Source organism: Neolamprologus multifasciatus, chromosome 20 (assembly GCF_963576455.1).
Source record: "Neolamprologus multifasciatus chromosome 20, fNeoMul1.2, whole genome shotgun sequence".
Lineage (NCBI taxonomy): Eukaryota > Metazoa > Chordata > Actinopteri > Cichliformes > Cichlidae > Neolamprologus > Neolamprologus multifasciatus.
The window spans coordinates 30,693,457-30,719,695 of NC_140458.1; the positions used below are offsets into that span (position 1 = coordinate 30,693,457).

Sequence of the window (26,239 nt, forward strand, 5' to 3'; positions counted from 1 at the left end):
TAAATTGCGCTTGTTTGGTTTCTGTCAATCAGCTAACGAGTTAAACTTGAAATCTTCTCTGACTTAAAGGAGCTTATGAGAGAACAGCAGAAAGAGCTTTGAATGCAAAACCGAGTGTTTTCGTTTTACTTTTGAGGATACGCAGCTGCTTCCAGGGAAGTTTCAGATTTGTAGAGACAAAGCACTCCTCCAAATTTCAGCGTTGTCGAAGTGACACCACTCATCCTCTTGTTCTCTGACAGCACCAGCTGGAGCTTATAAACCATAGACTACAGTTCAGTAAACCGCACACTTTGACAGTGATGGCAACTGATTCGACCCTCTCCCCTACACCCGATCTTTCAGCTGTCATGAGTTTTTAGGGCTTAAAAATATATTAATAGAAGGTTACTCTGGGTCCCTTTTGTGGTTGGAGAGTCCAGATGAAGATAAAATTCACACTAAGAATCAAGAGCATCCCCCACACACACACACATGCACTCCTTCCAGCCCCTCCCGGCCCCCGAGCTCTGAATCATGAATGAGGCCAGACTCCCACACTCTGCAGGAATGAGACAAGACCAGGAGGAATGGCATACAATGCTGCATCTTTAATCACCTGAGCTGCGGCTTCACTTAATCTGCAGACACCAGCTCGATCAGTGTTTTCCTTGCACGTGTGGCTCATCTCACAGCTCCGAGTGCCTCCGGTCATTCAAAATTTATTTTGTGGTGATGCTCAACTTGAGACTGGTAGTAGCAAATGTGAAATTATTTCTATGCCCTAAATTCTTGGATTCACCACACACAAATCAAAGTTTAACAAGCACCTCCCAGACAAGTGCCACTAATAATGGAGTAGACAGTGCGGTGAATAAGTCTTTGGCCCCTTCTTGATTTCTTTTTGCATATTTGTTACATTTAAGTGCCTCACATTATCCAGCAAGTTTTAATATTGGACACAGATAACCCAAGTAATTACAAAATGCAATTTTAAAATGATAATTCAATTTATTAGAGAAAAAAAAAGCTGTCCAAACCTACCTGGCTCTATGTGAAATAGTAAATGCCTCCAAAACCTTCTACCTGGTTGTGCCACCCTTGGCAGCAAGAACTGCAATAAAGCTTTTATGATAACTGGCAGTGTGTATTTCACATCACTGTGGAGGAATTTTGGCCCACTCTTCTTTGCAGAATTGTTATAATTCAGCCACATCAGAGGGTTTTCAAGCATGAATGGCCTGTTCAAGGCCATGCCAAAGCATTTCAACTAGGTTGAAGTCCAGACTTTGACTCCAAAACCTTCTCTTTTTTTTTGGCTTGTTTTTGTTTTTTAGTCATCCAGAGGTGGACTTGCTGGTGTACTTCGGATCATTGTCCTGCTGCGTAATCCAAATAAGCTTGACCTTCAGGGCAAGAACTGATGGGCAGACATTCTCCTTCAGGATTTTCTGGTAGAGAGCAGAATTCATGGTACCATCAAGTCATCCAGATCCTGAAGCAACAAAGCAGCCAGGCCATCACACTACCACCACTATAAATGGCTGTTACTATGATGTTCTTATTATATAATGATCTGTTAGTTTTACACCAGGTGTAAGGGGACTCAAACCTTATTGTCTCATTAGTCCACAGAATATTTACCCAACAGTCTCGAGGTTATCAGGATTTTTTGTGTTCTTTTTGGTCAGCAGTGTTTTTTTCCTTGGAACTCTCCCATGAATTCCATATTTCCAATTTTTTCTTATTATTGAGTCACGACTTTAACTGAGGCAAGTATGGATGCAGTTCTTTAGATGTTGTTCTGGGATTTTTTGTGACCTCCTGGATGAGTCATCCAATACTAAATTTTTGGTAGGCTGGCTACTGCTGGGAGGGGTCAGTACTTTTTCTCTAGTTTTCTTCATGTGTGAGTAATGGTTAGAAATGGCTCTGTAACCTTTTCCTAGCTAACAGACGTCGGTGACTTCGTGTGTCGCTTTTTTTGAGATCTTTTAACCTACTTATTAAATGAAAAGATTATTTCAAAACTGCATTTAGCTTTTTCACAGGTTCCTTTTGTCAAGTATTAAATATACTTTTTCACTGCACTACATGTATTTTAGATGTTTTTTACTTTATTTTTATAAAGGTATGTAGATATTGACTATGCTTTGTTTTCATTGTCACTATGGGTTTTGCTAAATTTTAACATGGTGCCATATCTGTATTTGTAGCCCCTTGCACAATTTAAATGTGACTGTACTTCTCACTGTATTAATTATTGTACTACGTATAAGAATTCAACACAAATGCAATGTTGACGAAGCACAGAAGAATCTATTTGCATATGATGAGTAACAACAAAACTTTCTTTAGCTAAAGATTTTATATATGCCCAAATATTTTTTTTCCGTCTTCCCCACAAATGGCACACCGCAGGAGGCAAAGGAAGTGCCAGTGTATTCCCCAGCCAAGATTCTACCTCAAATAGTGGCACAAGACAAAGAGACTAATAGTGTTTTGATCTAAGCACACAAGCTGCAGGCGTGACATAACACATGCCAGCTTTTTCATTTCTCCAGACCGCACCAGGGGCGCTCCACTAACGCGCTCGTTCCAATCTCCCCTGTGACAAGAGCAACTGAGCATGTTGAAAGGTTCTCCCTGCTTGCATACATGCTCCAAGACCAAATTTTAGCATAATGAGCCAGTGTGTGGTAATAATTTAGAATATTAGAATAGAGCCATGCATCTAAATCCATTTCAACATTTTCTAAAAACTCTTAAAAACATTGCTGCTTACATGGTTAAACCCATAGAAACAAATTCATTGAAAAAGTCTGAAATTAGTAAGATATATACATGGTTTTGGAAAACAGATATGGAGACAAAAGGTGCCTAGATAATAAGCACTGGTTAGGCACTGTCTTTAATTTTACCTCATGTTTCTTTAGATCTTAACGCCTTCTTGTGTTTTATAACCAAAGAATCAAAATTTCATTGCCTCGAGCAAATGAACTCTACAAATCAACCTGCCTTGCCTTCTCTTACAAGTAATTTTAACACTCTATAAATGTTTTTAGGCACAAGCTGACAATCCCAGTGCACACACTTTTACTAAATTACCAATTAAGGATGCCAATTAGGATAATAAAAGCCTCCCAATTAATAGTTCTTTAAATACACTGATTTAGGACTTGCTTGATCTCAGCTGTCATCATGGGAGGTAATTTTCTGCCCTTGATGGAGAAAAGGCAAACTGCTATTACTGTAAGGAAGACAGATCCTCTAAGACAGATTTTAAGTCTCCGTAAGGACCATTGTTTAAAGCATATACAGAAGATAGATAGATAGATAGATAGATAGATAGATAGATAGATAGATAGATAGATAGATAGATAGATAGATAGATAGATAGATAGATAGATAGATAGATAGATATTCACAAGCCAGTGGTCTCACAACACTAATTGGTGCTGACTTGCCGTGACTGACTTAAGTTGACCTGACTACTGCCATGATGGCAGGTTTGCATGTCCATGAAGTGCTCCCATCTGTACTTGTGACATTCTTGCAGCAGAACCCCACCCTGTGACTGTTTAGAAAGGACAATACCTGCCTGCCCACAGTGGGAATAGTGAAGGACTTTCAGGATCACAATCATATCCGGACGCTTCATTAGCCAGCAGTTAGTCCGGATACGTCTTTTATTGAAGATGCCTAGGACATTCTGGGTTGATGTGCTCAACAGTGGTAGCTTCGATGAATGACCACTGCACAGCTGCAGGATGCACTCCTCCAGGAATGGAGACACTTGTGCAGTCCATGTGTGACTTGCATCACATCCAGAGGAGGCCAATTCTCCTTCTAAACATTTTACACATGCATATATTATAGTGTTGGTCTAGAAAATATCTTTAAAGCACAAACTTGCACTTTTTTTTATCAGTGTGCACATATATTTCCTTTTTTAATGATAAGCAATTATGTATTTGTGTCAATAAACTACAATTGAAAAAACTCATTTTCAATTACAAAAGAACATGCTTATTTACTTTTTATTTTTTAATTTTCTGAGCTTTCTCAAAGTTCATGTCTAGCTCATTTTTGTCACGACCACAGATTGACAGACTTTGTCTTTTTACAGACTTGTCATGTTTAAAACTACTATATAAAATGTCATTTTAATGCGCTTGTTTGGTGCTTCATTGGGGTTCATAATGCAGAAAACTTCCAGTTCTCAGAGCAACTGCGCCTTGTCAGTGTAACTTCTCGTAGACATGCAAGAATTCTGCGTTATTTCACTAAACTGAATACTGACGTATTACAGTTGTCATTATTAATGTTCCTATAAGAAGAAATTCAAGCAGTCAGTTCTTTTGGTTTTGTTTTTTTACTTTTTTAATGCAATAGGTAAGCATATTGTCCACACAGATTAGCTTATGCACTGCTGGTGTCCCACTTACTTATTGCATAGACAACTGAATAAAAGATGAAGACTAAAGAGTTTAGCTCTGCGGGTAAAATGTCCATAGTCTGCACTTCTTTGCATGTGAACTCAGAGACAAGTATGAACAGCAGAAAAACAAAACTGAAACAGAATTTTAAAGAAACCAAGTGACTCATCCAAATAGATTTGCTTACTTGTTAAATTAATAAAAAAAAAAAAAAAAAAGGCAACCCCTACTTGAACCAATCAGAATGCACATGCCATACTTTTGTCTTTGCCAACTCAGACTCCTCTTTCCTCACGCAGACCAGGCTCAGCGGGGTACTATGAACTTCATGTTCACCCTCCTCCTTTTTCTGTCCCAGTGACATCATCAGAAACCTGCCCAGCCATAAGCTCACTTCCCCAAAGAGATGTGTAGTAACTCTACAATTCCAGTCACACAAATGTTTAAAAATGAAATACTGCAGTTTGGTGGAAACAACTAAATCTGTAGCTTTGGGCAGTTACAACTATACCCAAACATGCAGTTGACTGTATGCCAACATGAAACAAAAACAGTATTTATGTGAAGCATCCCCTGAGGCACCCCTATAAAGAGAGGGGCAACACTAAACACTGACAAAGGGAAGAGTTAATAATCAAAACCACCTCTAATACATTTAATAGCTAAAGCACTGTAATTTACTTAATAGCAGAATCACAAGCAAAGAAGATCCATCTGAAACATATGGACGCTTGATTTCATGAGATTAACTATTTCCAGCAGATTCGGATGCTAAAGGACTTTAGACAATCCGAACCAATCAAGCGAGGAGCGCGGTGCAATCAAAGAAAAGGAGAGATGATGAGACTGGACTGATTCCAATCCCCTGGTGAACACTGACGACAATGTGTTCTGCCAAAAGGTTTTAAATGAACGAGGAATGATGGTCTGGATTTGTGCCTCACAGAAAAAGCTGCACGGTATAAATGATGGCCATGGCCAATTAGGAGACGCAGAATGTGATAATCTGATGAGAAATGGCACCAGTCAGCTGGGATTTCAAAGCTGTTAGTTTTCTAACTCATGCATGGCAATAATGGCATGGACACAATGCCGTCACTTGTGCAATTGAGCGCTGAATGTCTAATATGTGTGTGTGAATGTGTGCTCCGTACTATTGATGGGATACTTGTTCAAAAACAGATGCATATTATAAAATGAGCAAGGCAGTTTCTTTGACATCACGTTTCGGTAAATATCTAAAATATTCAGCTTTACTCCACTTTACTGTGGTTTATTTCAGAAGTGGAAGTTGTAGACCGGTGATAACAACAACCTCGTATGGCACACGCATAAGAAATAATCATTACTGTATCGGGAATAGTGAATACTGCAGCTTCCACAGAATACCGAATAAAGTAAATAACTGTATTTCCTTACCCGAGTACATATCCTCTGGTGTTTGCTGTCGTTCATCCCTTCTCGTATATCCATGATACACCGCGCATCTCCTCACTCCTTCACCCCAGCAGGTCCCCAGATCGAGTAGACGGCTACAGTTTAGTTGGTCTCTTCAAAGTGCGGGTGTTGCTCTCTCTAAATACACCCAAACTGCTTTCTTCCTCCTTTCTTGAGGCAGACTACCCTAAATGTAAGCGCTTACTCTTTTCATCGTCGGTCCCAGTGTTTTCAGCGTCTGAGTAATTACCAGCACCCCGGTCCTCCGCTCTCCTCACTGGTACATTAATGTAGGATATCCCGATGGTCCCGCATGCACCGCGGGCAGGCGGATTTAAACCAAGCCCTTAGCGGTGGTAGTTTGCGTAGCGAACGTTTTGAGGTGGAAATAATTGTAAGTTGTTGGGTAAATTCGTTTAAGGAACACAAAGAGTTCGCGAGCAGCTTAAAACTGTTTTTTGAATGCGCGAGTCCAGCTCGTCTACACGGTGAGGACTCCAACTGCCTGCGCGCGCGGCGCCGCTGGCACACGGGACATCAGAGGTGGATGCAGGAGGGTTTGGTCTGCGTTTTTTTCCACGCTGCAGGTCTTCGACATTTCCTCAAAATGTCATGATCACCTATCCGGGTACAGCAGAACGGATCTGTATAAAGTAACTGTAGTTTTATTGTTTCTGGCTGGTAAGGCAATAAGGCACGGGAGTTATGTATGCACACATTCATTTTATTTGGGGGGATAATGAGGATTGTCTAAAAAATATATTTCTTAAGCACCGAAATTGCTAATTACGCAGAATTGACCTGTAAGCTATTGCCGCAAATTCATGGGATAATGGTTTCATTCTGTTTAGTTGGAACTTATTATACATAATATGGGTCATATTTTCTAAAGTGATCGCATTTATTTTACGCAAAATCTCAAAATGGCTTTGAAGCCAAATTTAAAAAAAAAAAAGTTAAATTATGCAAATTAAGTAAAAACTGATTTCATTGCTGAAAAGTTAATAGAATGAGCTAACATGCACAGTGCCACACTATATAAGCTCACCTTAATGGAGTAAATTTCAGTATCAGTTCTGAGTATGTTTTTCCTGGTGGTACCACAAGCCAGTGTGTCTGCTATAAAGCGAGCCACAGCTCTGCTCCATATACGTATCCCAGTAAGCCATAACATTTCTACTCTAAAACCTGCAAAATGTGATGACGCCATTGCTGATGAGTCAGAATACCTGAAAACGCCTGCGTGCATGTGAAGAGCACGCTTTTATGAGTGTGGAAATATTCAATTATTCTAATATCTAATTATTTAATGTAAGTGCAAGCACGACTTGTAACCCTTTTTTTTTGCTGACTTACAGTCTAAGGCCACAAAGAACACACAATTAATAGTTAATGAAAGAGAACTCAAACACAGAAGTAACTTATAACTGTTCTGTATAAGAACATCCTGTAAGTTCATTATAGTCAGGCACTGTGTCAAAAGATGCTCTGTGTGTGTGTGTGGATTGCTTTTTATTTTCACTATGTAACTCTGAAAATAAACTTCGTTGGAAAAGTTAAATTCTCACTTTTGCTCTTGTTGTTTCCCAGTAGCTTTCCCCAGGTAGCTGAAATAGCTTAAGGTGGAACAACCAGAGTAACTGTGTCAAACAATAAAGACCCAATTGTTGGAAGAAGCGAAGAAGATAAAAAGGGTAAGTGATACAAAGGGACAGGAAAACAAACAAGAGTGAACATGAAATAGAATTTCACCTGATTTAAAGGCAAGAAATCAAACCTTCCTATTTATTAGAATGGTAATGCTGGATGTTTTTAAACCAAAAACTCACAGGTGAAAAGTTGCTTACTGCCAATTTAAAGAATTTAGAGGTCCATTTACTACTGTTGGTGCATTTTTGTGTACAGCCTACCTCATGAAAGGAACCATTTTTCACAGTGACTTTTTTATATATACTTCAGGAGACATTAAGCTGTCGCCAAGATTTTTTTCAGTTAATCATACATCATTACTTGTAGTATACAAAACTAGAAAGACTGCCAGCTCATAAAGTTCAGTGAGGACTTATTACAAACGCTACGCCTCTGGCTCATAAGCTGCTCATAATGTTGAGAGGGATTTAAAAGATTCTACTTCTTTTTGAGCCAATGGTAAAGTGATAATTACAGACAAAATTAATGAATGCCCCACTAAGCCTTGGAAAGGCAATGGGGGAAAAAAGAATATTTGGATTAACCTACTGAATGAACATTTAGTATTCCTTAGTCATTCATGCACGCAGCTAATAATGGCACATCAAAGCTCCAAGGAACACTTAATAGTATAGCCACTCTAAACACAAATATCTGCAACTAGGCTTGAATATTTCATGAATTCTTTAATGCTCATGGCTGGAGGGAAATTTTTTAATCGTTTTACTGTGATGATTTCTCTCCAAAGAAAAACTAACTGAATTTTACCTCATGTAGTTTTACTCATTTCCCTGTGCTCTCCACCGAGAGAAATACGTTGAGAGAAATGCCACCATCTTTATGCAACGATGAACTTTTCATTGTTGTTTGGAAGGTGTCAGTTAAATACATGAATTCTGTTTGTCCCGAGGCCGTGAACGAGATGCTGAAATGAGCAACTTGCCGATACCGCCAGGAGACTGAAGAGCCGGAAAAGGTAGATTATTCTCTATCTTTTCTTCCAGACAAATAAAAAGAGAAACAACTCTTAAATAAAATACTGTCTTGAATCATAAGCAATGATACTTACTAGTATGTACCGTATTGTTAATGTTGTTAGTATATTTTGCAATAACAGGAACATAGTGGTGCAGCTGTTTTGCCAATTTATGCATCGTGATGACTGGGAAGGTGTGAGGTATAGATTTGTTTCATAATTTTCACTTCCGAAATAAAACAATTAAAAAAAAATCATGTAATTTATCTAAATTCTTCTTTTGTATCTTGTATCTGCTTGATCTCTGAGATTTAATTTTTATTTTTTTTTAAAAGGCAGTACTTTCATCATTAGCAAGCACTGCCTGTTTCACAACATACCATTTGTTCCTTGAACATAAAAGCAACAAAGAGAAAAGAAGTCATGTGTGTAGGCTGTAATCTAATTTATGTCTCTTGTTGTTACTTCAGAATTCTGCTTATTTCACAATCTTGTTAAATTGCATTTTGTTCAGACTTTTTGTGCTTGTGCGAAATGTTACTGAGGTGAAAGCAGATTTGAAGTCTCTGTTAGAACAATATTACTGCAACAGATGGTGGATTGGATGTGCAGTACTGACTTAGGGCAATCCTCCTTGCCCTTGTCTCGCCATGATGTCACTCAGTTTGAATCAAATGCAGGACAGCCAGCATCTCAAGCAGCTGCTCAGCAATGCAGACAACACACTGGAGTTTTTTTCTTAAGGCCAAAGGATGTACAGCTAAACCCAAGACATATACCTTGTGTCAAGGTACTCTCTCATACTTACCCCCTAGTTGTTGTAATGCATTACAGTGCTTGTAAGGCATTTTTACTACAATGGGTAGAATATCCTACTTGATCTGTTCAGATTTTCATCTTTATTTTATGCTGGTGACAGCAGAAACCTGAAAAGGCATCAAGTTTCTATAGTTATGTATGGAGTAAAAGCTACAAAGTGATAACTGGATATGATAGAAGAGGCTGTAGGCACTGGACAAGCATTTTGGTACTAGAAGCTTTCCATTTGTCAGCTGACGTCTATTAATCAATCACATTTAATCAAACTGTCTGCGCAGGCCTTAAAACCTTTGGCTATCATCTGATGTTGACTGAAGTTCATGTTTGGATGTTTAAATCTCCATCTGACTGCAATCAAACTCACCAGATATTCCACATCTGCCTTCCAAATAACCTGGCTACACATAAAACCATAAAAAAATGGACTGTTGTCTCTACAGGCTTAATAGTTAGCAGTTAGTGTAGTATGTGTCTGCATGTATGTATTCATATTAATTGTATTTTAAGTTTATATTATATTTTATTGTAGTTATCCCTAGCTTTGAAAGCTTTAACCTGCAAAGATCAGGCTTTTTAATTCTCATACAAATAGCAGATGAGCCATGTCAGACATATGAATTTCCATGGGATCAATAAAGTTAGTTTTATTATTATTCTGATTATTCAGTGCTTTGTGACTGCATGTCTGTGAAAAGTGCTTTGTAGATCACCTGCACTTACTCACTTGCAGCAGTTAGCATGCAAGAGTGCATTTGAAGCAGCAGGTTGGTTGCTAGAAAACACTGTAATGCAAAGTGCTGAAACAACCAGTTAACTACACAATTTTTACTATACAAAAAAAAAGTTAAAGTGTTTTTTAAACAGAAAAATTGCCCATTTCAGCTTCTTAGATACGAAAATTGGTTGCTCTGCTGCTTCTGCTGTAGACCAGCTTACAGAGGACGAATCATGAAAACAAATGGTGAACACTCACTAGTCATTAGTTACAGGCATAAATTCTCTTATTTATAGTTCAAGTCAAAGAAACAGTGTGCTCATCTTGATTTTTCAGACTTTTTAGTTTTTTTGGAGCTGACACCCATTGTTCATAAAACTGTTTATTAACGGAAGAAGCTGGATGGACACACTAGGACATATATGCGCTGATGTACAGTTTGAGAGCAAGAAAACACACATGGCTGTTCATCTGTTCTTGTAGCCTGGAGTTTGACAGGTAGCTGCCTTCAAACTGTCAGATAGTCCTATAACCGCCCACTCATTGAGGGAGCAATGCACAGCTGCAACACATTGCCGTGGAGCATATTCAGGGTAATACTGTTGAAAGCACAGGTCCACAGATGGGATTCTGGCAGAGAAACAAGGAGCAAAAAAATATAGGCTGGTGTTGACTGTATTATTCAGCTGGGAGATGTAGGAAAAGATGGGCTTGGAAACACAGATCTATATCAGGCTTTGTTCTGAAAAAGGTGAACGCCAGGGGTCCGTAGTCACAGAGGTACAGAATGAGAGTGTCCTTCATGTGTACGCAGCAATAGCAAAAAAGACATTTTATTTTAAAGTAAAAAATGATTATGGGCAAATGCAGATACTACAATCAACACATGTGTTCAGGAGACAGCACAGTTGCTGTTTGGCCTCCGTCGCGTGCTGATGCTTTAAACCTAATCCAGAAGTCATAATTAGGATGTCCGGGGTTGCATAATTTTCACTTTGATGTCGCAACAACACATTTTGAGTCTTGAGTGCTGCTTTGACTTGTTTCAAGGGGGGGCGTCATTGATTTGCAACATCAAAGTGTTTACACATTTTGAGGGGAAAAGAACAACACGTGGACTACAAAAGACATTTTGTAGTGACTGTGCACTCTTGCATTGACTTTCGAAAAAATGTAAATTGTGAGGGAAATAATATCGGTGTGTGCTGCTATAATGAACATGAAATGTAAAAGTAGTGCTTATACATTCACTATTAAGAATGTTTCTTTGTTATATTGAAAATGAGCAAAAGATGGTTGATTTTTATATTTTAGAAAGCACGCACCTGTCAAAGAGGACACGCCCCTAATGATGAAATCTTTTTCAGTTTGTGGGGATTCATTTGCTTTTGGAGCCAGCATCAAGTTGCCAACTCCAGCTTATTCAATCAACCTGAAACTTGACACTTAGCTTGCTCTGCCACATAAATAAACTCCCTTTATCCAGGTGGATTGGATAAAGGGTTATTGAGAAACATGAAGAACACACAGACACATGACTTATAGCTGAGATGCACCTGATGTAGATCATGTGATAAGCAAACCTAAAGGAGTCACATTATTTATTTGTTTGTAATTTGCTCATATTATTGAGTTAACACGCTGAAAGAGTACACCTGAGCTCCGTGGCAGTCTTTATGAATGCAGCCTGACTAAAATGAGCTTAGTTTGGCAACATTAGTCTTTTGACAGGCATACTTGTTATCTAATATAGTACCAAGCAAGTACTTAGAAATAAGTCAATGAATGCACTTGACTCTTATTCTGTAATTAGTCCTGTTAGTTTGAAATGGTTTAAGGGCTTTCATATTGACTTGTGACTTGGCTCCATGGGCCAAATTGTCTGTGTGGGAGTTATCTCGTAGAAAATCAAGAGGTAGAGGCTTTCTCTCTGGCCACCAGCCTTCGGTTGCTGCACACTAATGACCATCTTGCCAAAGCATTTAACCTTGAGCCAATCTGTCTTCTCACTTAGAAAAGCTGAGTTCTTGAACCATGAAATAGAGGTAGTTGTCCCTGTGAAAGGAGGTTACAACCCAGACTACTTCAAGATTAATCAATTATTGCCATTGCAAATGTCACGAAGTGGTTGGACAGAATCATTATCAGAGTTTAGTTTTGGGTTTTTTTATAGTCTGTTTTTAAGTTTTTTGGGGGTTTTTTACTTTCAAAACTGTATCCTTACATGACGAAAACACTAGGCGGAGCCAACTGTGATTTAATGAACTTTAAATGAAATGTCCCGAAGCTGTTGAAACCCAGTTGATGCAGTGACAAATTAACAGTTTAGTTCATTTTACTTTAGTCGTAAAATAGTGGGAGCATGAGATAGCTGGAAAAATGAAATGTGGCAAATCACTGATGGTAACTCAAAGTGAACCTGCATGAAGACGTTCTCTTAAAATTTTGAAGTGTGCAAATTAAACACATTGCCCTCAGTTTGCATGTGGAATTACACGATACCCATCGCCTTGAGGTTTTTGTCACTCTGGTAGGTGAGTAATACAGATTTGAAGTGACAGATACCATTTCAAAGAACAAACTGACACTGACAGAATGACAACTTTAACCTTTACTGAGCATAAAAATAATAAAAAATGAAATGTGTGTGTCTGTGTAGCACAGTGAATGTGTGAGTGATTCCCTTGAGGTGTTTTTACCGATCTGTAAGTATGCTATATATCTTTTTTGGATATATGCCAATCTCTTGGAGCATACAAAGGGCACCCACTTCCTGGAACATTTTGTATAGGAGCAGCATGAATAATATGTTCACACACTGTATTTAGCCTGAACTTAATGAGCTTAGGTGACTTCTAGGGGTGGGTTTTTATAATCGATTTATCGATTAAAATCGAGTCTGGCTTGGATAACGTAAAATCGATTCATTAAAATCCTGAATCGATTTTTTAATATAAATTTATTTTGCCCGAAATGCCAGAATCTCTGGTGAAATTTCACAAAATTTCAACAACCACCAAACAGCTAAGACAGCAAATGAGAGCAGGACAAAGACTTAAACACACAGCGCGACCCACGCATCAGAATCAGTTAGATGTCGCCTTTCTCACAGTCGGGGCTGAAAGCCGACAGCTCGCTGATTCTGATCTGTCGGCGGGTCCGCGCTTTGTGTTCACGCCCTTTATGCGCTGATTCTAAAGCTGTTATTTTGATCTCTCTCCAAACAATATCGACCGAACCAGCAGCAAAAGAAGATCCAAACTACGCTTCACCTCTCTCGCGTGTGTCAGCTTCCTTTTTATAGATACAAAAATATGTAAATGTACTGATCTGAATTATAATATTTCTGACTGTCAAAATTTCCCAGATTCAAATCGAATTGAATCGAATCGAATTAAATCGAATCGTGGATCGAATCGATTTGGGACCTTGTGAATCGGAATTGAATCGATTCTAGAAATCAGTGACGATACCCAGCCCTAGTGACTTCAAATTGAATACAAAATAGATTTGTCTGCTGTTGTACTGAATTAGCTACATGCTCTGTTTTTGATTAGATTTCTTCTTCTCATCTCTGAGCTTAAAATGCAGCTATTGGCAGGGCAAATTAAAAACTGCTGTGATAACACCTAGAATCAAGTAGAAATTATGTCAGCCAACATAATTACATTAAATAATGCTATTTGATGAGATTCAAAGTTATATTTTATTTTTTGTTTTGTTTTGGGGGCTTTTTTGCATTACGTTAACCACAAGACTGCAGCTGAAGAGGATGTTTTATTTCCAACATCCTCAGAAACTCTGCCCTCAAACTAAGCAAGCAGGATAAAACCCAAAACACCAGGAATTACAATATTCTGGTGATTTAGGGAGTCACATGGCTAAGCTAATTCGTATTGTCTAGTATAGCTCTGCCATGGCAGCAGTCGCAAGTGTCTCTCTTCTGTCTAATGAATAATGCACAATAAGACACCCGGAGTTATCCAAAACCAAGTCCTTGTTATCCCTGTTGGAGTGGATTGATTTCCTGGCTCTCACGAGCATCTGCGGAGGCTCAAAGACTGCCCTTGTGTGTGGAATAGGGGAATAGGGGAATAAAAGAACAACAGCAACAAGGCAAGCATCAAGCTTGTAGTGCTCTCATGGATACTCTGGAGTTCATTACCTGCTGTTCAGATGAAAGCAGAGGCCACGTCATCAACGCGCTTATGGTATCTCTAATTAGAAATTCAGCCGTACAGATCTTGATCGTGGCTAAGCCCCAGTTTTGCTGTGATCATTTTCAAAACAGCTAGCTGACCCATGGCCCTGCTGTGGCTTAAGATATTTAAGTTGAAGGCTTGCAGTAAATCCTGTGTAATATTCTACTGGCACCCGGAGAGAGCTTTTAATGAGCTTTGGACAAGAGCGCTGAAACGGCAGATGAAACCAATTCTCATTTTTCCACAATCAGTTACGTTGCTCTCCCAGGAGAAATCATTACATGGAACATCTATTGCAATCATAGCACCATATTAGTGAGAATAAGAGCAGCTTGTTTGTTTATTTGCAAGATATTAGAGCTACAAAAACTCTATTTGGTCAGAAATGTGTTTAAAAATAATGATATCTTATATCTTCTACTCTAGGTCAGCAATTTCTAGCAATATCATTTATTGTTGATTTAGTTTAGTACTCTGGGAACCCTGAATATTGTCCACAGTTTCAATATGTGACAGAAATGTACATAAAAAGGACAAAGTAGTGCACAATTACACCTTGTCTACGACTGCTCCTGGTCTCTGTGTCACATCGCTGTCTGAGGAATGCACTTTAATAGTCTACAGAAGCCTTGCCTCTGTGCAAAAAGGCAGACACCAATGTGTTGTAACAGACAATGCTGTCAGAATTCAAGGTCTTTCTACTGTCACCGTTCCCCCATATTTAACAATTTTAGATTAAATCAATAATAATCTTCTGCTGACCAAAAGGGACTTCACTGCTATTCAAATAAACCAATCCAATTTGATAAGAAGCCAGACTATTTGGATAAGCATTGCAAGCAAATCAGAATGAGATACCCTCTTGGAGATTGTCTATTTTCGCCTTATCCTTGATTGCTTTAAAGGACTTTTTGCTCTGGGAAGTAAGTTTAGTGAAGTTTCATCTCTACTAAAGGGACAAGTCATAAAAGAAAGGCTTGCTGAATACCAAAATAACTGAAATACTGAAACAGAGTATAGGGTATATTCTAACCTCTCGAGTCAAATTACAGGAATCAGAAAAATGATGAGTGGCCTCCAGTAACGCCCCATATAATCCAACTCGAGAGAACATTTTTCACTGTGTTCCAAAATGTATAGAAATCAATATTTAATCAGCACCAAATATTGGACAATGCACAAAAGAGCCTGAGATGCTAAATGCAAGACAGTTACCGCGGTTTGCTGTCAATGGAATGACTAATCTTTTAGAAAGGATTAGAAATAAACATTGCGCCTGGAAATGCATCACTGTAATATTAAGTGGATTTCTGGAATACCACCATTTGCGTTTACAGTAACTCAAGATCTCCAGAGCCCCACACCCTCTGTAGTAAGCAGAACAATCGGCCTGCCAGTGAAAATCCCACAGATTCCCCGCAGTTAACAAGAAATACATTTTGCAAGTAGTACAAAGAATCACAATTGCAGACAGCCTAATACCACATCCAGACTTGGCTTGATGAAGGTGACCCCAGCATTAGACAGAACAATAAGTTTGCGTGACATAACGACTGGGTATGATCAGGATGGTAATTCATGCCTGCTTTGTACAACGTCTTGTCTAAAATAGGTTTGGGTGTGTTTGTGCATGTGTGTGTGTGTGTGTTCTCAGTTCACAGACTGAGGGATATGTCTTATGCTTGTTCTAATAGGCTTTGCACCAGTGAGTGCAGGGCTTACAGGTGTACTTCCTCCTAAATACACACACATGCACGTGCGCACACACACACACACGCGGTCACATTAGCTTTCATGAGTCACCTCGCTTTTCTAATTTGCATGTCACTTAGTTTTTCCCTGCCTCTAAGAGGAAAGTTGTTCTTGCATTCCACAATATGCTTTATTTTGAAATACACATTCTTTTCAGGAAACAAATGGCTTGTTGTTTACGGTTTCCATGAAGTGTTACTAGTGATATCATTTCACATGAATGATTACATATGTATCAAATACATTTAAGGAAAAAAATAGCACACAGTGCTAGCATGATGCTGTACTGGTGACCGCTTCTCTGTTTGGCCTATTCAGATCTTCAAAGACACAAGAAAATAGGTAGGCAATAACTCACCTTGAGCACACAAAAGCGCGCCCACCAGCCAGGCCACCTGGCAATCCACCTGTCACAAATATCTCTCACGCCTCCTGGACGCAGTAACAGAGTGAGCAGGTGAACCCAGACCACAGAGCTACCAAGGCCCTGCATGGGCTTCCATTTCTGACAACACGTACATCTGTTCCTGAGCATTTTTTTTCCATTAAAGAGCAGGCAAAACAACATTTAATGGCACAAATAAGATGTGCTGTTCTTACAGCGAGCAACGTCAGCATAAGCAAGATTATGCTTCCGTGAAACCACAGTGTGATCTTCATTCTTTAGATTAATAAAACAGCTGCATTATCTTGGCAAGAAAGATGTTGTCATGGAAATTTGATGTCTGCATTGGTGAACCCTTTCAGATATTCTTCCTCTGAATAAAGGAATGTGCTGGCAACATTTCCAGGCCTGTCACCTACAGACACAGACCCAGTGAGAGACAGACAGCCGGCCACACAGTTGGCCATAGCATCATCGAGCCAAGGTTAGCAAAGGTCAAAGTCACCACATGCTTCTTAACCAGAGCCATATCAATGACGCACCTCCAAAATTCCACATTATGCATAAGTAGGCCACTGCGTATTGTTCTATTGTTTCTGTCCTTGATTTTAGCAAACTTAATGTGACTATTTATGTTGCTATGTCACAATGTTCAAGATGGATATGTAATTATAGGCTGTATGTCATTTGGTGGAATAATACTTTTAGTATATATCGACGTCTGCCCAGAGCCATGCCTGACTTTTCTTGGAAGATCATCATTATGACAAAATCACAGAAGACCCAAAGCGTTAATTTTTGAAATCTGCAGGAGACTTTCTCCAAGCCGAGTACTGCTAATGAACACTTAAGCCCCCAACAGACTCTGTGACAGTGTGTCTCTGATTGCCCATGGTTTAATATTTCATGCATATTAGTCCCTTACATTTTAGAAGGTACTAATTTACATTAAGCAGCAGGCCAATACGTGTGTAACACTCAGGTTTTTTTAAGGATTAGTTATTCATGCACTTTAAACTATAGCTGCTGCATATATAATAGAAATATGTATCATTTGATTTAAATAGTGGAAAAGCACTTGCCTCCTATCTGGTAGTTTATTTTGTCACAAAAATGAGAAAAGATCTCCACTGGACAAATTTGCAGCAGATTTGTAAGGTGTACCTGAGATTTATTTATCTATTTGTTTATCTTTACAAGGTAAGTTATTAAAAATGTCACTGCACCACACTCTAACCTTTTTGTTCTGTTCATGCGCGACTGTACAAATAAAGGAAGCGCTAATAGCAGTAATACTCTTAATTCTTAATTTTCATCTTTCTGGTAGTCATTTTGACCTCGGCATATTATTAAAAACTATTTTGCACTTTTAAGTATTTTATGTTGCTTAAAGGCTTTCTAAAAAAGTCTAAAAGAAACAGAAAGGGGGGTGGGGGTTCACTGGAGTGGACAATCAAAACGCAAGCGCGGGTCAGCACAAAGATCCTCCCGTAGGCTACAACATTCAGCTAAAGGTGGAGCACTCATTGAGGAACATTATGTCAGCGCCAATGATTCTGCTTGAGTTGAGAACAAGAGGGGCGAGAGTGGCTTTAGACTCAATAGAGCAGAAGAATGGCTGACAGAAATGGTGGTGGCAGTGGGTGAAAGAGGCACACTTGTGTCATGGTGCCGTACTCTAAGTGAGGCTGTATTGAAAGGGAAGTCAGTGTGTGGTCGAGGGGAAAGGTGTATGTTGGGCAGCACATTCCTGTTGATGACCTCATTACGTGAACATCAGCTAATGATTTAATGGTATGTAATTAAACAGATGTTGTTTGGGGATTGTGTAACACTTTAGCTCGCATCGATGGAGCTGTGGTGGTTGCTGTGGTGGCAACTGTTACTGGGATGGATTCATATTATCATTGTCTGGGCGTAAATGTCAGATGCATCCTGTTTTGTTTTCAGTTCAGCTGCAGCCACAAAGAAGTCATAAGATGTGCTTGAGTGCATAGCAAAGGCACAGATTTGGTGTTTATCCCAATAACCTTCCTATTTGACCCCATTCAGTCCGATCAGCTGTTAGTTAAACCAGGCATGGGGTGGAATAGCCTGAAGGCCCTGCTGTGGGATCACTAAATTGACCTTTCAAAAACATTACAGTGAACAATATTTTTTGAATTTCTGAAAATATCCGAACCAGGCATTTAAACTGAAGTCTGCTGCCTTTATTGCTAAGGCTAAGCACTATGTCCCTCACAAAGATCTTGAAAACCTCATTCATGCTTTTGTGACTTCTAGATTGGATTACTGCAACTCCCTCTACTTTGGTCTTCACTCCGCTCTCCTTCATAGACTTCAGCTTGTCCAGAATGCTGCGGCTCGCCTTCTGACTGGCACTAGAAAGCATGCCTCTATCACCCCAGTTCTTACTGATTTGCATTGGTTACCCATAAAGCATTGCATCGAATTTAAAATATTGTTGCTCACCTTTAAAATTATAAATAATTTAGCCCCTCGTTATCTTGCAGATCTTCTTAGTCTATATGTCCCTGGGTGAGCCCTCAGGTCTTCAGCCCAATTACTCCTGGCTCAGCCTAGATCTAGACTTAAATCTAGGGGTGACCGTGCTTTTGCCCTGGTTGCACCGAATCTGTGGAACAACCTTCCTATCGCTATCCATGCGTCAGACTCCGTTTTATCTTTTAAATCCCGTTTAAAAACTCATTTATTCAACATAGCTTTTCCATCTAGTTAGTGTCCCTATTTTATATTTGGTTCAATTTCTTATTTATGTACTTTATCTTTTAGCTATATCTGTTCTTAGTAACTTTGTTCGTATATTCCCTTTTATTGCTGTATAATTAGTGCCCTTAACCTGATGACATATGTGGTACCTTGTTAATAATCTTTTATTTATTGTCTTAATTTTCCTGTTTTTATTGTAAAGCACTTTGGTGTACCACTGGTCTTTTAAATGTGCTATACAAATAAAGTTGTATTGTATTGTATTGTAAGTCTGCAACATATGTAGACAGCAGTGTTTTTTAACATGGCATTCTTGTAACAAACATTTGCCTTTTCACATGTCCAGCAGTTGTTTTTGCTACTTGGATAGGTATTCATATTTTTGCTCTGTTTTTAGCCATTGCTAACTCCGAAAGGACCTATCTGGATCTTTTACAAACACCCCTCCCCATCTCTACTGACACAGCATAAATATCTTATTGTAAATTGTCCTGAGCGAGAAGGAAAAGTAAAAGTCTCTTGGATGTCAGTGTGACTGCTACAGTTGGTCACAACATTTCAAAGAAGAAAAATTGGATAGCTGATTTGATGTTTTCAGTCCTGCAATGTGAAAAGGCAGAATAATTTGTTGCATATGATTGTGGTGTTGGAGGACTGTTGTTAGCTACTCTGAAGAGGTTGCACCTGGCCACTTGAATTGGCCATGCTTAAAGTTAGACACACAGTCAAGGAAAGTGGGATCAAACAGCGAATGATAAAAACATCCGAGAAGGATGCGGAGGTGTTTCCTTTGAGTGGATTGCGTCTATGCGTGTGCACGCGGCACAAGTGTTCATGAGTCTAAGAGTGTGAAATTGTATGTTACTCTTGGTGTTCTTGTTTCATGTAACCCGCGGTGCAGATGTAAATTGTTGCCACCCCTCAGCAGCTGTTTTGGTGTCATTTGGTTTACTTGTCTCAAACATCTTGCCCCAACAGCTCCATTAGTTTTCAAATGGAAAGCTGTAGGACACATGTTGTTTTGCTGTTCAGCAGAGATTGACCAGCATGTCTCTTGAAAATTACTTTGCAGCAGTAGCAGCAGTGGCCACCGGTTTCCGTCTGTTCTTTTGTGCAGTTAAAACCGGTGAGGCATGGCTAATGTAGAATTTGTAATTTACATTTGTTCTCCTGCTTGCAAAAAATTGCCAGTCTTCACATCATCTAAATGAGGTGAAGCTCTGTTGTTAAGGTGAAGTGAGTTATTCCAGGACTTTAACCTTGTCTTTCACAGTAATGAGCTTAATCAAGAATAATTTAGCAGAACAATCTTATTGAGAACTGCTAATAACAGTCAATATATTTTGGATAGCTCTAGTATGAGTAAGGTGTTGATGTTTTGGCAGTTTTCTAAATTTGCAGCATTCAGAGATGTCTTAACATGATGCCACAATCTTCCCAGAAGTGAACGTTCCAGCAAATTGACCCTAAGGTCAGACAATGCTCAGACAAATTGCAAAAACCCTAAGAGCCACATCTCAGACTCTACAGACCTTACATTTAGCATGTCAAATGTTAAAATTCAGCTCCTCCCAAAAAATGTGGCTTTTTTTTGGAAGGGTTTCCAGCACATGACAGACCAAAACCATGGCAGCTCAGCTTAAGTTTGCAAACCTGCATATGAACAAAACCTTCTGGAACTATTTCCCGTCAGCAAACAAGACCAAAGTGGATAATGCACCGTTCCATATTTGGGCAAAACTCAACACAGTATACTGGCACCAGAGGCTGTCAACTGATAAACAGATAACTGATAACAGTGGTGGAGGAGGTGTTAATTATGGCTTGTTTTGCAGCCACAGCACCTGGGTTCCTCACAGCTATTAAGTCAAAGATGAACTTTTCTGTACACCAAAGTATTCTCGAGTCAAATGTGAGGCCATCTGTCCCATAGATGAAATTCAGCCCACATTAGGTCATGCAACAGGACCCTGATCCCAAGCACAGAAATAAATGCTGACAAAATGGCTTAAAAAGGCAAGTCAAGATGCTGCAATATGACCGAGTCAAAGTCCAGACTTCAACATGATTGAAATGGTGTACAGGGACCTTATAGGTTAACAAACAAACTCCAAACCTCAGCAAAATGAAGCAACAAGAAGAGTGAGCCAAAATTCCTCGACAGTGATGTGAGAGCCCGATAAAGTCATACAAAAAGAATTACTTCAAGTAATTGTTGCAATAGGTGGTTCTACTGAATCATGGGGTGTATTTAGTTTTTTATGGGACTGCAGAGTCAATGGCACTACAGTATTAAAGCTACATCAATAACCCCCAATAACAGTACAATTAAATTGGGGAAAAGATATTTTCTAGTAGTCTTTTAACCTTTTCTTCAGCCTCTCATAGAAATTTAAGGTCTTTTCATGGTAAACAGTGTAAGATGCCAAGACTGAAAACCTTAGAAATCTACATAGATATCCAATCTAGTCATCAATCTGTAGTACACAGGAATAAATTGTGCCTGGGCCTGAAGTGCAATCATCTGTTGCATAGGAATGACAGGAACTGTATTAAACAGAAATTTGTTACCCAATAAGGAGGTTAAAGTTGCAGTGTTATAATCTTAAATGTTTTGTGGAAGAACACAAGATGGAAGAAATTTTACATTCCTTTTTTCAGTCTACCCAGAGTCAGTTAGTTAGGTTTATGGAGAGAGACACTAGTCATGTAAGCACTAACTGTTATTATGAGATGAGAGACTAAAGTGATCTAGCTGTCTTGAAGGCAAATGGTTATAGGCCTTCCATCACCCTGTCCTTCACACCCTTATTTTCGCTGCGCTACAAATGTCACATTACTTCCCACACTGGATTTGACAGTTGGCACTGAACATAAATAACTAATGTACAATATCTGCATATTTGGAGCCTTTGGTAGACTGCATTTTCTTTACTTTGAATATTCTTTATGGAGAACTCTTATAAGCAAATAAAAATAGATCGATTTCTGAAATATAATTACTGCATGGAATTCAAGTGCCTATCAAGTGCAAGTAAATAACCTTAGATGACTGTTGATGTCAACTATGAAATCTATTTGGAAGGACCAGGGCATTTTTTTTATTTGGATGAGGGCCTGACGTATAAAGCTAAACTACAAATATATTCATTAAAAAGGCTGGACTGGCGCTTTTTTTGAAGTAGCTTTTTTTTTTTTTTTTTTTTTTTTACTTCGTGGATTACTCGGACAGATGGTAGGAAAAAATTGTAGTGGAAAAAATTGTTTCAGGTCACAAAAAAGGAAGCACTGACAGAAAGCAAAAAGGAGCAAAGTAAAAGTCAGAAATGCACCCACAGGCGATATTACACAGACTAAGCAGTGGCAGTTCCAACAGAGCTTGGAATGGCTAAAATGTTCAAAACACAGTGGTGACACCACTTCAGCAAAAGTCATCTCCGCCTGTCAGAGTTAAGAATCTTCAAAGCCAAAGCAACTGAAGAGCCACCTGTTCTGTAATGCCTCCTATAACTGGGTGCTGATAGCAGCAAAGACTGCTTCTAACCTTATTAGTGACAGTATTGGCTCTAAAAAAAAAAGTACCATCCAAGCTATACAGAAATGTCCTTCAGAAAGCCAAGTGCATGAACACAGCACAAAAACTACAGTGACGCCATGATAGTCATCATGTCACAGAGTCGCTAAACAACTTTGAGAACGACATTTGAGAAATGAAAATGTGTATTTTCGTTGATGAGCGAGAGAAATATCTGGCAGTGCTAATTCTCTACAACAAGCTGAACACTAGCATGAATAGATAAAAATGATGGAAGTATGCGTAGCATTTGTGCTTGTTTTATGTAGTATTTTAATACAATATGCGCTCTCTTCTTTCCTCCACAGCTAACAGCTATAGTGTGTCTTTTTTTCGAGCCTTATGCGCTGAGCTACACCGTATAATATGATAAACTGACAAAGAGGACAAGCCAGTTACTGTTTGTTTATGCAGTGTTGAAAATATCTATGGTTAACTTAGTATTGGGCTCGTATAACTTAGTACAGTGGAACCCCGACTTATGAAATTAATTTGTTCCCGAGAGTCTTTCGTAAGTCGAAAATTTTTGTAAGTCGAAGCAACCATCGCGCCTTTTGAGTGAACGATAGGCTATAGGCTAATTGCTAACTGCAACAACAATACGTTGTTGTTGCAATGCACAAGGCACAAGGCATTGTGGGCATTGTAGGCTCAGCCAATCAGAGCCAGCGGATTTCGTTACGTGGGCATTTTGCCGTAACACGGGCAGAAATATTGCCGTTAAGTGCCTTCGTAACTTGAATTTTTCGTTAAATGGAGTATTCGTAAGTTGGGGTTCCACTGTATTTACATCTCCCCCCCTTTTTTTTAGTTTTAGACATACAATATTGATTATATGTCAGAAATTTAATACAATGAGAACATAATAATAAATCTTAAAGTTTTTCTTTCAAGAAAATCGCATGCCTTTCTCTCCATCCAATGATCCAGAGTGAAATGAGCTGTTACATACATTGTTTTGTCGTAAAGCTGAATTTGAAGCTGTAGAATTATTCTCGTGTTACTCAAAAATTGGGAAAATGGTGATTCAGCTGAAGCCAAATCATATCCTGGATAAATACTAACCTAGAAAAAAAAGACCACAAATATTACATTTACAGAAGTCTCTTAGATCTGTCTGGTTATGACTCATATGAGTCTGACAGTACATTCCCAGTGCAGGTTTAAGGCTGGTGAAATGTCTCAGAGTTCTGACATGCTCATAGACCCTCATGTGCAGAACCAGAGGAGTCCCCCTACAAGCCAGAACAAACAAACCTGCAACAGCCCCACCAATGGCAGGAGTGACATAATGAGGACAATGAGAGCACTTCTCTTACAAGTTCTCTTCTTTTATCTGCACCCGTGAAACATGGTTTGAGTATTGAAATCCCATCAGCTGACCTTCACTTGGTTTTCAAAACCAATTGAAGTGCAAATCAGACACCATTTGTGCTACAGTGTGAGTAGTAAAGTACTGGCTTGAGCCTCTGTCTGCTTTTAAAATATGACTCCTACAAATGCTCAAAACGTCTGAGGTTCAAGATTTGAGAAATTACGGGCATTGTGGTCATAGCTGCCAGTGGGTTTGCACCTGTCCCAACAGTTTAAAAGACTGGAAAAAGAACTTTTGTGGGGCTGCTGGGACCTAAAATATATGACAATTAAGGGACTAGAACTATCGGTTTTGGGGTCATTTATTAAAAAACAAAACAACAAAAGGTACTATATTACACATTACACACTCATTACTTCAAAATAAAATCATACATTATACTATTTAACTACTCAATGGGGAAAATAATATACTTGTTACATTACTTTGCTTTGTAACACCGACTGAAATTCACGGGTACATAATCAGCAGCAAACCTAATGAAGAAATACTTTCTTTTAGTGTTAAAGGTTGAAATCAAAGCCAACAACACAAAGTAGAGTTGAAAACCAAACAAAGAGACTTCAACGAATCATCCCTGCAATTCTACTGTAGAAACAAGTACAAATAGAAAAATGGAGGTTAAAATGCCATAAAAACGCGTCTATTAAGGCTGTCCTCATTTTAACTTGTGGAAATGCTTTTTTTTGTTTGTTTGTTTAATATAAACACACCCCCTAACAATAATCAGTGGTCACTGTAGCCCTCTCTGGCTTTTTATTAGCACTATTCATGTGCAGGGGCGGATCTAGAAGGGTGGCATGGGGTGGCAAGTGCCACCCTAAAATGATCCCTTGCCACCCCAAGTGCCACCCTAGTTTTGCATATGACAGTGTTGTTTATTAAAATAAGATAGCATTAACAGTTTGAGCGTAGTTACAGTCAACAGTGAATATAAATGGTAAACTGAATATATTGCATAGTGTCGTTCCCCCCCCCCCCCACACACACACACCATTAACAAATGGTTTAGTCCATAGCAGGACCGGCTTTTTTCTTGTTTTCAGTAGCAAGCGATGTTTATGATTGTGCCAGAGCACATTTTGAACAACACCATGGGAATTTCGGATTTTACACAGGTGGTTGGATGTTAAACTCTGGAAATGGAGGGAAGGTGAGTGTTATTAACACTTTGTGGTCCACGGACAAATCCAAATCACATGACTATTTTAAGCTGATATAGCAACAAGCTGCATTCAGCCCACTTTGAAAGTTCGGACTTCAAAGTTTTTGAATTTTAATTACAGGCCAGTAAATCCAGAGTTATGATAATATATACAAGCAACGCTTTTTTCTAAATACTGTCGTCACGTTTTTGTGTGTGTGTGTTTTTAGCGTTTTCTAACGAAAGCGCAAAAAAAGTAAAGAAAGGAAAAAAGCCACCTCTTTCCTATAGGTGTAAAAATGTACCATGTCGACCAATTTAAAAAAAGTCAACACGTGGGATTTGGTTGTTAAGGAAGAGGGAAAAGTTTTGGGAGTGAGGGCAGTGAGACAGAGCGAGCGAGTGAGTGAGAGAGAGAGAGTGAGAGAGAGAGAGTGAGTTTAGATGTGGGAGATTTGTGACATTTAGTGTGGATTGTATACTTAGTGTGTTGTGTTGTCTTGTGTAGTTGTTCTGTTGTATAGTCGTTTTGTTTTGTGTGTCAGTGAGGGCACTAATGAATGTAACTAAGGCACATTTGCAATGTAAACACTGTCACTAAGTAGAAAACCAGCAGAGTGATACACCTCCTGTTGTCAGGCCTGCAGGTTTATCCCTGTGCTGTTCTCCTCTGTCTTTTGGTGGACAAACTTTTTTTTAAATGGCACACATCATTTGTGGGACATCTTATTGCAAAACTTGATTTTTCTCTCATTTTAATTTTAGTAATATTTGGTAATAAATGGTTCTACAAAATGAAAAAAAAAACGGCAGATGTATTGGCTGCATTTTTAGATAAATAGTTGTATATGTTTACAAAATGTACAATTTATATTTGCATTTCAGGTTATAAAAATTTACTCAACATCTGTGTTTTGTTTTTGTTTTTTTTACAGTAAAGAAAATACTACTAGAATTTTAAGTTCTTTGTGTGATTTCAGATCAGTAACACTAATGCAGTATGTCAGTGAAAAAACAACTAAA

General features: G+C 38.8%; 1 protein-coding gene and 1 long non-coding RNA gene across 6 annotated transcripts in view; one reads left to right on the forward strand and one right to left on the reverse strand.

Moving 5' to 3' along the window:
- Positions 1-5,951, reverse strand: part of cntn3a.1 (contactin 3a, tandem duplicate 1) — a 76,283-nt gene extending 70,332 nt beyond the window's left edge. Inside the window, exon 1 of the mRNA XM_085146491.1 lies at positions 5,838-5,951. The gene's annotated coding sequence lies outside the window, so the exon portion shown is untranslated. The remainder of the gene's footprint in view (positions 1-5,837) is intronic.
- Positions 5,952-6,391: 440 nt separating this feature from the next.
- LOC146495255 (uncharacterized) overlaps positions 6,392-26,239 on the forward strand; it is a 55,993-nt gene continuing 36,145 nt past the window's right edge. For 2 of the 5 annotated variants that reach the window (XR_014871605.1, XR_014871604.1), the window contains exons 1-2: positions 6,582-7,549; positions 8,455-8,520. This is a non-coding gene — a long non-coding RNA (uncharacterized LOC146495255). Of the gene's footprint in view, positions 6,484-6,581; positions 8,521-26,239 lie in introns of those variants that run through there. The other 3 variants (XR_014871603.1, XR_014871602.1, XR_014871606.1) reach the window with 2 other exon arrangements.